Source organism: Lycorma delicatula, chromosome 3 (assembly GCF_047948215.1).
Source record: "Lycorma delicatula isolate Av1 chromosome 3, ASM4794821v1, whole genome shotgun sequence".
NCBI lineage: Eukaryota > Metazoa > Arthropoda > Insecta > Hemiptera > Fulgoridae > Lycorma > Lycorma delicatula.
The window spans coordinates 11,440,155-11,452,846 of NC_134457.1; the positions used below are offsets into that span (position 1 = coordinate 11,440,155).

At 31.0% G+C, this 12,692-nt stretch overlaps 1 protein-coding gene across 3 annotated transcripts in view; it reads left to right on the plus strand.

The window, feature by feature from the left end:
* kcc (solute carrier family 12 member kcc) overlaps nt 1–12,692 on the plus strand; it is a 352,144-nt gene that overhangs the window by 218,882 nt on the left and 120,570 nt on the right. The window lies entirely within an intron of this gene.

Sequence of the window (12,692 nt, forward strand, 5' to 3'; positions counted from 1 at the left end):
TACCTGACTTTACACCGTCAGACTACCATTTGTTTCTGTATCTACAGAAATTTCTTAACGGTCTATAGTTGGGCTCAAAAGAGACTGTGAAAATCACTTATCACAGTTTTTCGTCTAGAAAACACACAAGTTCTACAGTTTACAATTTTACGATAGGTTTACGATTTTACCTTGAACATGTCAAAATGTGGTCAATCAAAAATTGTACATATTTGGTCTAAAAACTTCATTTGATATATAAAAAAACCTTGTTTTACTTAAGCATTAAAATACGAAGAAACTTTTACCAACCCTTACATGTTAAATTTTTACATAATTCGGTAATTAATTTTTACCTTCCCGTCTAAAAAGTGCTATAGCAGAGCGTATAAAAGAGAATGTATTGTAATCGGTCGAAGTTGGGCATATGCGGTTGTCACCGGATCTTTACATTTTGACACCTAATGAACCCAAAAAACTGGATAGAAATTTTCCGGATGTTAATGTTCGGTATGCACGTTTGTGTGTTCTGTGTTGGCCTCTAAATCACCTTATATCTCCAGAACTACTGGACCGATTTTAACTATACTTGATAAGATTGCTCATTTATGGGCGGGGTATTCATGCGAATTAATTTTAAACTTAAAAGGTCATTGGGGTGAGGCTGTAGGGAAAGGTCATCCTCAGTATCTCGAAATTTTGCCTAATTAAGGTCATATTTTACTTGGCACATTTGTTAACATTTTAAAAAAATAACAATATTTGTAAAAAAAAAAATTGTAAATCGCACCCACACCCAAGAAAATGCTGTTGTAGTCGTCTGTTATTTTGTGACGTCACAGTGAGTAGTAGAATTAAATAAATAAATGATATTTAAATTGTAAAAAAAGTAATTTGGTTTGTCCAGGTCTCGAACTCGATCGCCCGGTCGACTCGGTACCTGGTGGGTTAAGCGTCGCGGCTACATCATTCTGCCGACCGTACAAGCGAAATTTGTTCTATGTGAACTATGAAATTACCTTAGTTTAGTTACTGCTGACCGTCACCGTCGGTACCGCCACATACGCGCGATTTAAATACGTTTGCACGGGCGCTTTAGTTAGAATCATTGAATTCATCAGAAACAATGTAGGATTTTCCGTGAACGCGGCTTTCAGGGAAAGTCCTACTACAACTGTGTTGTCAGCTTTTTTCTTTAAATTTTCCATTGATCCATTGATCCAACATACAATGTATATTTCTCGTATATTTTGTATTACAGCATTATCTTTAAGAGAATTACGTAGATATGTTTTTGCAAATCGTAAACGATTAAATAATTTCGGGACTTTATTCGTGTGAAAGGAAAATTAAAGGTAACAAATATGAAATCGTTCACGTCCAAAGCTTCAACCTAGCTACATTTTTTATTTCTGGTGTAACATTTACGTACTCTCTGATATGTTTTTATGTGATTTATTTTTAGAATAACAGTTAATCTGTAGCTTTATTTTAATATCAATTGTTATATGGACCCATATTAGTCTTTAAATTTTTTTTAAGTGCATTTTAAAATATTTAGTAAACGTTTCCGTTGTAGATTAATAAAGTATTTATATATTTAATTCAATGCGCGCCAGAAAAAAACAGAAATTATATGTTACTTAATGTCGTATCCTATTCTTTTTTTAGCTTAGTTTTTGTTCTTTTATTTTTTTTATTTGTAAAATAAAGACGTATATAGTAAAGAGTTTACAGTATTTGTAATCAAAAAATTGTATTATTAATTTTAATTCTATCCAATATTTTTATTATTATTATTTTTTTTAATAAATAACAAAAAAATTATTCTTAGCTTATATTTTTTTATTGTAAATAAAAATGATTCAAAATTAAGAAAAAAAGTAAATTATACAGCTGATTTTAAACAATTACAATTTTTATTATGATTCTATTTAATTATTGTTTTTATGAAAGAAGTGCGTGTTTTAATTAAAAATAATTTGTTTATAAATAATTCTACAATAATAGTAAACAATACCCCTGTTTGAAATTTTTTCCGAAGTGCGTATTTTAATTAAAAATAATTTGTGTATAAGTAATTCTATAATAATAGTGAACAATACCGCAATTTGAAATTTTTTCCGAAGTGTTTGATGATGAGTAGCAAGAACGTAGGTTACGTCGATAAACTATTTACTTATATTGAAAAAAACAGATCAAAGTTTCAAGATACGTTAAAAAATGAAAGAAACCCTATATCAGGAGCGGGTGAAGGAGTACAACAAAGAGCGTTAGATTGGGTTTCTGAAAAATTACGTAGCGCTGGTGCCGCAGTAGAACCTTGTGAAGTTTCTGCTAAAAGTCCTTCGGTAATACGTGCGGTTCTAGGTAAAGCTAGAGATAAAAAGACATTATTAATTTACGGACATTTAAATCCACCGCCTAGAGGTAAAGAAATCGTTTTATTTGGAAATGGAATCACGGATTCAAGAGGATCATTAATATCGCTTTTTGCAGCGATAGATGTTTATAAAAATGTTAAAATTCCATTACCCGTAAATTTACGGTTTCTGTTTGAATCTATGACGGAAAAAAATGCGGATGATTTTATAAATTATTTGTATAAAAATTCTGCCGCTATATTCGCCGGTGTCGATCACGTTTGCGTTTTAGACAACAGGCCTAATTATTTTTACGGTGCTAAACCGTTAATTTGTTGGGGACTCCGAGGATGTTGTGAATTCGAATTGACTGTAGAGTGCGCATCTAAGAATTTAAATTCCGGTGAAAACGGAGGAGCGATTCAGGAGGCTATGACCGATCTGATCGTTTTATTATCCTGTTTGGTGAATTCAAAAGGTGATATATTGATACCCGGTATCAATGAAGACGTCACACCCATTACGCCTCAAGAAGAAAAGGACTATCATAAGGCTACGTTCGACGTGGATAGATATAAAACTTTGACCGGTGCACACATGTTGCTTCATAAAGAAGAAAAGAAAAGAGTGTTATTGCATATGACTAGATTTCCGAGCCTTTCTATTCACAGTATACGTTCACAAACCGAATCGAACGATGAAAGTATACCGTCATCCGCTACGGGTAAATTTTCAATCAGAATCGTCCCGGATCAAACGGTAAACTCTGTACAAGAAAACGTAATTGACTATTTGACTAGAATGATGTCTGTTATCAACAGTTCAAATAAAATGTCAATAAAATTGACTAACTCTTCGCCTCCTTGGATAACGGATCCGAAAGATGCAAACATTCAAGCTTGTATAAGAGCGCTGAAACGAGTATATAAAGACGAACCGGAACTGATTCGAGAAGGTTTGAGTATACCGATATTAACGGAACTTCAAAAAAACTCTGGTAAAGATGTACTGCTTTTTCCTGTCGGTCGTATTAAATGTCACACGCCTCGTAATACTGACGAAAATGTTTTCTTCGATACGACGAGATCTTTATGCAGTTATTTTTATGAACTTTCACGATAACTATATTCTTGCGCTATTTTCTAAAAATGATAAATTTTATCATCAAAGTGAAATTAATTATGAAATATTTTTAATCTACTATTTATTTGCTCTAATAGGACATTTTAGATTACGTTGTAGATGTTTTTCTATTAGAGCACATTACAATTCGTTTTTTTATTGTGTTAACTTAAAACTGAAAATTGTTTTATCAGAATGCACAATAAATAAACTTTCGTATAAGCAAATCTAATTTAGATTAATTGGCTAATACGTTTAACATATGGTGCAAAACTTTATTAAAAAGTGAATCAAATCTTAACATAAGACTATCTCTTAAAAAAAATATGTTACATCTTAAAATTATTTTTGGATTTCAACATAAATCTGTAATAATTATAAATTGTTTTTTTAATTAATTGACAGATGTTTACAAATTACATGTAAATTTAAATATGTAACTGCATTGTATGAAAAAATAATTTATAGTAAAAAAATAAAATTAATTTTGAGTTAAAATGCTTTTTAATAACATAATATAAGTTAATTTAACTTTTAATGAATGCTTGTTAATATCTGACTACCACGCCGATTTTTCGAGCCCTTGAACTACGATATCCCAATAATAGTCTCCATAAAACAAAGAAATGAGATTCCGTTTTGACTCTCACGTAGAGTACAGTTAATTTGTTGTACGCTTGAGATGGGCATCTCATTTTTTGCGTTCTCTATATACCTGTGTGCGCAACATTCTAACTTAGAAATTGATATACTTAGCGTATTGTTAGGTTTAACTTTTAATTTTTAGAAAACTGAATATCAGGTTTTAATGCTTAAATTTGAGTTACTTTATTAATAAAAATGTAAGTTAAAATCTATAAAAACATTGGTCGTATTGAATGTTATGTTCCACCATGCAAAGTAACATTCCAAGAGTACATAATTGTTCAATATTTTCAGCCTTCTATTGTCAAAAACTGAATTTTTATGGAATATAAAGTTAAAAACTCGATTTTTTTTCAGTACATTGTAGTAGTTCGTAGTATTTAATGTATAGTCTTTCTCGATACATTTTATCTTAACTTTCTTTTCTATTTTTTGATGTAGGTTTTATTCAAAAAAACGTTTTTGATTTTTGCTTGAAATATTGTATCGCGAAAAATTTCAGGTTTCAACGGAAGTATCCATTTTGACTATCCCTGAATCCATTTTGACTAATTTTCGGCGTGACATCTGTTCGTACGTACATTTGTGCGTATATATCTCGCATACCTAAAAAACGACAAACTGTAAGATGTTGAAATTTTGGATTTAGAACTGTTGCAACATCTAGTTGTGCATCTCCCCTTTTGATTGCAATCGACTTGATCAAAAGTGTCCAAAACAACCCGAAATCCAAAAAATTTGGATTTTGGTCTTTTTCTTAACTTCAGTTATAAGCCCTCATTGAAAGCTTTTCGACGATATATCATAAGTGGTACTTATTTTCACTGGTTCCAGAGTTATAACCAAATGAAATTTTAATTAATGAAATATGTGTATAATGCAAGGTTCGAACCAGACTTCATCTCCTATTTTTTTAACTTTTTTTTTTAAATTTAAATATATTGATTTATTAATAATTATTAACCTCCGATTGTAAAATAATTTTTACGATATATAACAATAAAAAAAAAATTTTTAAATGAAAAAATCAGAAGTTATAAATGAAATAAATACATTTCATTTTAAAAATATGTGTATATATATTAATAGACGTACAAGGAAGTCATGTGTTGCCCACATCAGATTTTTTTTTTGTTTTATTGTTATTTTGACCATTTATCCTTTTTTGCTCTGTTTCATTACTTGATTTAGGTATACTTGTTACAGACTTGTGTGAATTTTTAGTTACATTTTATTCGTTGTACTTTTAATTGTAATATGCTTTGTTCAGACTATCACTGGATACCTCACATTCACATCATTACTGCTTTATATGATTTGTTCATAATTTTGTTATTTGGGAAACTGATTGTAAATAAAACAATATAACAAAAAAATATATACAAAGTAAAAATCGAAATATAGCTTAAAGTAATTTTAGTTTTTTTCTAAAACGTAGCAAAAAGTTATGATCATTCTTAGATATTCTCGTTAAACTTAACGATTGAACTTGTTTAAACTGCTAAGTACTGTACTTAATTACAGTACTTATAAAAGGTACTGAAACTATCTAAGTTTATGTACGCAGTATATTCAACGATAAAATTGGTTTAATTATTATAGTATTTTATATTAAACTTTAATGAAAAGTTGTTAAAAAAATCAACAACCTTCTCAATAAATGTTTTACGCACGTCATTGTGTAATAAAACTCCTCGCAACTAGCTTGTAGTTTTTATAGCATCTTTCCTACAAACAATCGATGTTTTAGAAGTATCGAACGACTAAACTTAAAAAAATTTTCTATTGGCCTATAGATAAATTTTATTAATTATCTTTTGTTATTATAAAAAATTTTCACGCCACCATATTTAGTCGGAATGTTATATGCTGTAGATATTCTTTAAAATCAATCTTTTAGAAAGTAAATCATACTTTTTAACAACTTGAAAATTGGACACTGTTCCCTTTTACATTGGAAATCTCTATTATAAGGAATTTTATTTTAATTTTTAATGAAGTCATAGATATGAGATTATTATAATTCTTAATTTTTTCAAAAGCTTTTATTTAACTCGCTTTAGGAATAATCAAATCTTTCAACTGCTATATCTTTTGATCTATCGTATGAAAATCAATTAAATTTGGTACACGTATGTAATTTCGATGACAATACAGCACTACGGTGTCGGAATTTGATATGACCCACCCCCACGCCACCACGCGCTACCCTTACGCTAAATTCATGCATTTAGTTGAAAATTTTCATTTCTCATGAATTATTGTATGAAAATAATTGAAATTTGGTACACGTATGTAATTTCAATGTGTAAAAATAAATATTTTTACTTTTTAAAAGCTTTTATTTTTAGTCTTAAAAAAATATATAAAAAAATTACAAAAATATATTTGATTACATATAAAAAATTATTTTTTTAAAAAAGCTTTTATTTAACTAATATTAATATTAACATTAATAAAAAAAGGAAACAAATTAGAAAAACCCTCTAAAAAGTAGAAAATAAGAATTAAATCAAATTGAAAACTTAAAACAAAAAAAAATATAATATATTGGCAAATATAAAAATGGACTGAAAAGTAAAAAATAAATTTTATAAATATCTAATAAATAACCAATAAATAAAAAAAATAATAAATGTAATAATTATTAAATTTTTACAATTCTCGTCTTCCCAAATCAGCTGATTTGAGAAGACGCGTTCACCACTAGACCAACCCGGTGGTAAAAAAAAGAACTGCCCGTAAACTTGCCGACGGGATATTGCACAGGAAACATTTAATTTTGCGAAGTCCCGGAGTGTAAGAGTTCATAGCAATTTTTTGATCCCCGCAGAATGGGGGGATAAGACATTAAGTATAAGATAAGATAAGAATAAGGGGGAATAATTAAGTATAAGGGGGGGATAAGATAAGGAAATTAAGTGTGTTTACTCTTCCACTAAAATGAAAAAAATGTAGACTCATCAATAAGCACAGTATGATCAGAAAATCATTATTCTCAAGCTACAATATTTCGATTGCAAAGTCGATACGCACGGCGTAGACGGTACGGTAGACTTCGAAGGCTGTAACAGCTGTAAATGGTATAAACACATAAGTAAGCGTTTACTTAAAACATTTCTTACTATCTTCATCAGAATTGCTAGTTCACGGCTGGCCTTCCTAACAGAGTTTTTAGGACTACGTAGGAAGTTTACGCAGGAAAGTTCCGCATGGAGTTTTTTAGGGTTACGCCTTAACCCACTGGGTTGGTCTAGTGGTTAACGCGTCTTCCCAAATCAGCTGATTTGGAAGTAGAGAGTTACAGCGTTCAAGTCCTAGTAAACCCAGATATTTTTACACGGATTTGAATACTAGCTCGTGGATACCGGTGTTCTTTGGCGGTTGGGTTTCAATTAACCACACATCTCAGGAATGGTCGAACTGAGATTGTACAAGACTTACACTTAATTTACATTCAATATAATCATCCTCATTCATCCTCTGATGAATTATCTAAACGGTAGTTACCGGAGGCTAAACAGAAAAAAGAAAGAAAAAAAGGGTTACGCCTTACAAGTTAAACATTTCTTCAGACACCCTCGGTTATCTCGTACTTTTCCCTTTATACAGACATCCGGTCGTTTAATACCGATTACGTCAACAACGAATGTTATTGCCACTCGGAGTTTTACAATTAAACTTTCTATGTTTAATCATCACATTTAAAAATACCGAAAAAATAGAAGGTCTTCTGTTCAGGAGTCATCATATTTCTAATGGCGCTGTCAAACGGAAAGATAAGGTATCAATTTACGACCATGCGCGCCACTTCACCTGTCCTTTTTACTTTTTGATTCCAGCCTTAAATCAACACTTAAAGCACATCCAAGAGATGTTATAACCAGTTAAAACCCAGATTTTTTTTTGTACAGCCGGTTTATTTAGATATCAGTTTATTACATACGAGTATGACAAACGAGTATTCATACGAGAACATACGAGTATTCAAAAAATTATAGGTGATTAAAATTGCACCACCTGGTAAAACCAGGCGAATGGAATATTTCTTCTGCATAATTCTTCATAATTGGTACAAATGAATTTTAAATCGCATTAATAAATTAGAAAATAATATTTTCAATGCGGCATAAAACTCAATTTTTTAAATTTTTTTGTCAATAAATTTTAATTTATTGACAAGTTATATTTTAGTATGTAGACGGAGTGCACCTACCCAGTTTAGTAATATATGACAAGAGAGCGGTGAAGCGAGTGGTATAGGGCACCACACTTATTCCGCTCACGCAGTTAGGTAAGCTCTACGAGCTAATTAGGATATTGGTCGCTAAACCGTGTTGAGGCACAGTACCCGTTTGTGGTACGAACATTCGGTCTTATGCTTTAGGGCGACCGAATAGGTTGGTGGTGGTGGAAGAAATGCCAGACAAACCAAATTACTGTTACTTTACCGTTGATTGGTTCCTTGCAAACTACTGCTTTTCCGAATTACTTATTGTGATTTACTACTCATATTCTGGCAAAATATTTGGAATTTCATAAGGAAAAAACGACAAGATGTTTACAAAACCAATACACACTATATCTAATGTTTAATACATACAGAATTATACGATTTTCTGTCTATTTTTCCACTGTTTTGCTTCAATAAAAAACCTATTTTTAAACGTTTTTATTTACTTTTTATTGGCTGTATTTACAATAATTTTCTTGTAATTAGATTCTCTATAAGTTTTATTACAAAGTCTTCCACATTTTTCAGCCATTTAACAAAGCTATTATACTACAAACCTAAAAAACTAGTTTTCGACAACGACTTTTATGTTTTACGTCGAATATCTTAAAAAAAATACTGGAGGTACAGTTCTGGTACCCATTTTATCTCATTTCCCAGCTTAAATTACAAAAGAAACCACCAACTTTACTCCTTTTTTGGTCCCAAAAATTACAGTAGGGCTTCTTTTTATTAGAAGAGCTGACGAAATTTTTCGCTATCCGTAACTCCAAATCAAAGCGTTTCCAAACCTATGTTGATTATGAACTTTTTAATTGTTTTTACCTATAAAACATGACCTGAAAGTTTCTTCGTGGAACACTCTGTATATCAGATAAAATTGGGAAAAATAATATACTGGAGTTCGGATAATCGGACCTCTTTGAGAACGGGATCATATCACCCGCTATTAACGAAAAATGAGGACACACACACACAAATGCAGTATATTAAATAGTAATTATGAAACACGATTTAACGTCTTATTCTGTAGAATTTTATTTCTAAATTTAAAAAAAACAAAGTTAATTAACAAAACAGAGTGCCTTTTTATGGTCAATAAAATAAAATAAATGTATACTGTAATATCCTTTTTTGGTTAAACTTCTTATAAAAATTCTTCTACTTCGCTATTTTGCTCCCTTTCATTACCAAAAATCTGGCACAAACTTGATAGTTCTACTAGTGGGCTTCCTTCATTGCCTTCTTGCATAAAAATACTGTCGTCAATGAATTTTTTTTCATCTGGGGTTTGACTTCGGGTTCGTTTTCATCATTTTGAATTTCATCCAGTTTATCAATAATCTTTTTGACTAATTTATCATCGCCGGTTTTATTTTCATGAAGCATTCTATGTTTTCGAAAACTTTTCAAAGTTTTTAACTTTTTTCCACAAAAAAAAAAATGTTAGCATCATCTTTGGTATCGATTATTTCCAGTATCACCATCGACATTGACTTTTAAATCATATTTGGCAAAGCAATTTCTTATTATATTACTTTTTTTTCAACTATCAGCTATGAACTGAATTTCCTGAAACAAATTGAAATGTGCCCTGACATCATTTAGGACGGAAGAAATTAACATATTTCCTTTAATTTCTTTTAAAATGTAGGTTATTTTGCGGAAAAATTCAATTTTAATGTTTTTTAAATCTACATTACGATGGGCAACAGTTATACGTTAAGCACGATAACCTTTCTTGATTATTGCTATATTGTCCAGAGTTCTCAGCCGATCACGGAAACCCACCGAGTTGGTCTACTGGTGAAAGTCCTAGTAAAGTCAGTTATTTTTACACGGATTTGAATACTAGATGGTGAATACCGGTGTTCTTTGGTGGTTGAGTTTTAATTAACCACACATCTCAGGAATGGTCAAACTGAGACTGTACAAGACATTCATTTACACTCACACATATCATCCTCATTCATCCTCTGAAGTATTATCTGAAAGGTAATTACCGGAGGCTAAACAGGAAAAAGAAAAAGAAAGAAAGCCAACCACGGAAAATTAGATTCGTCATCCATATTTTTTTTCTTACTGGAAGGAGACGTTACTTCTCTCCCTATAGCGTTTTTATCAACGGTTAAACATCTTACTTCACTAATAAAATTTTATTATTTTACTAATAAAATAAAGAAATTTACGATATTTTGGGTCTAATAAGCGGAATTTTGGGCCATAAAACCGGCTAATTTTATATGAATTATACCAGTGAATTTCTATGTTACAAAACTACCTAAATTAAATGGCTGTCCCGAATAACCGGTGTACTATTAACCTGAATTCATTATACTTGCGTTTTTAAAGATTAAGTATGATTTTTAAAAAAATCAACCCATATTCTATATCTTGCCTGAAGTATTAAATTAGGAACTTGTGTTTTATAAAGAAATTAATCGACAAGTTTCCCTATTGTTTAGTTACAATCCGATTGATATATTTCTCCAATCTTTTCCGTTTTGCCCAATTTTTTTGAGCTGAAATAACCGATTTTCCTAAACTAATCTTTTTTTTTATTATTTATTCTGTTTTATTGTAATTTTTGCCGTCCATTGCATAATAATTATCATAGTTACATAAAATTGTACCTTAATTTAATACACGAATCATCAAACTTACCTTTACAATTCTTTAATAAATCGTGTTTTTTTCATCTCTTCTTAAAATCAGTTCATTTTATATTTTATTATCATATTTAATTTTTAATATTCTGCTTATTAAAACATTTCAAAAAAATGAATCGGTAGTAGTAAGTAGCATAAGTGGTAAAAGACGGTTGGCTTCATGCTTATTTAGCAGCGGAATCCGCACATTCATTAACCAAGATTCCCATAAGGCTAGGAATCCAACAGAAACTCACATGTATGTTGTGACGATTCTATTAAGCGATTGTATTACGAATTTCGGTGATGAAGAGATGTTAAATTTTTACTATCCTAATAAAGTGAATTTAAAGAAATCATAAACCATACCCTACTAAACGGCATTTATATGAGTGTCGGTGTGTGCGTCTCCCTTAGCTTAGCACCGGAATGTACCGATCACTAGCGGAAAATCCCGATTCGTTAGTACATGTCTCGTGGTGTACAGGTGTATACTTGTTATTATATATCGATATACCGTATATATATATATCGAAGTTTTGGGAAAATTTAGCACTTTTTAACCAGATCCGAATTTTTGGACGAAAATCGCAAATATCTCGAAAACGGTCGATCCTAACGCTCTGAAAGGTTTTTTCAATCCCCGAAGATAAAACCATATCCACTCCCAGTGGTACCCGTCGGATGATAATATTTTCTTGTGCCCCCGCGGCGCTGTTCGAAAATAAGGGAGGGGGTGCGATTGATGCCACCGTAATATCTCGATAACCGCTCGTCCTATTTTCACGATGCAAACGGCGTATGTATCAACAGATTAAGCGCTAATGTTTAACTCATGGATACACTCTTGATCGACTGGATCTTGGTTATCCGTAGATTAAATCGTTTAACCCTATGTTTTGATTGCACTCCCCCACCATAAAACGTACAGATTCGATCTTTCGTTAAATACGCTCAAACCTGTACGCAAGCGCAGTCGTAAAGTATATAAACTTACGAATACTAAAAAGTAGAAAATAAAAAAAAATATTAAAAAAGATTTTTAAAATCCCACTCTTAAATTAAACGCACTAATACGTAAAAAATAAATTTTGGACAGTATTTCAGAATGAATTTGACAACAAGCTTTGATGGTTATATGTAAGATTATGTGGAAGTCATAGCTTTAAATTAAAAATTTGATGTTTTTGACAGTTTTTTCTTATGCGTGATGAATGTCCTAAAGATTGCTGCAAAGACGCATAAGAAAAAATTGGCAAAATCATCAAATTTTTAATTTGAAGTTGTAACTTTCACATAATCTTACATATCATCATCAAAGATTGTTGTCAAATCCATTCTGAGATACCGTTCCAAAATTATTTTTTATCTCTCAGTGCGTTTAATTTAAAAATGGGGTTCTAAATTTTTTTTACATATTTTCTATTTATTTATGTGATGTTCATAAAATAATGAACTATAACCAAAAGGTAGGCACCGGAATGTACCGATCACTACCGGAAAATCCCGATTCGTTACTGTCAATTTCTAGAGTTAAATTTCTAATTTAACTTTCGTTATATCAGTCTTCATCATTCAAAAAAATATTTTTACACAAAAGGTAATTAATTTTGGACACCTAATAATCCCATTCCGAGATTCCGCCCGTCAGAAGGGCCTAGTAAGGCCTAGTAGTAGTACTAGTAGTGATAGTCGGAAGGG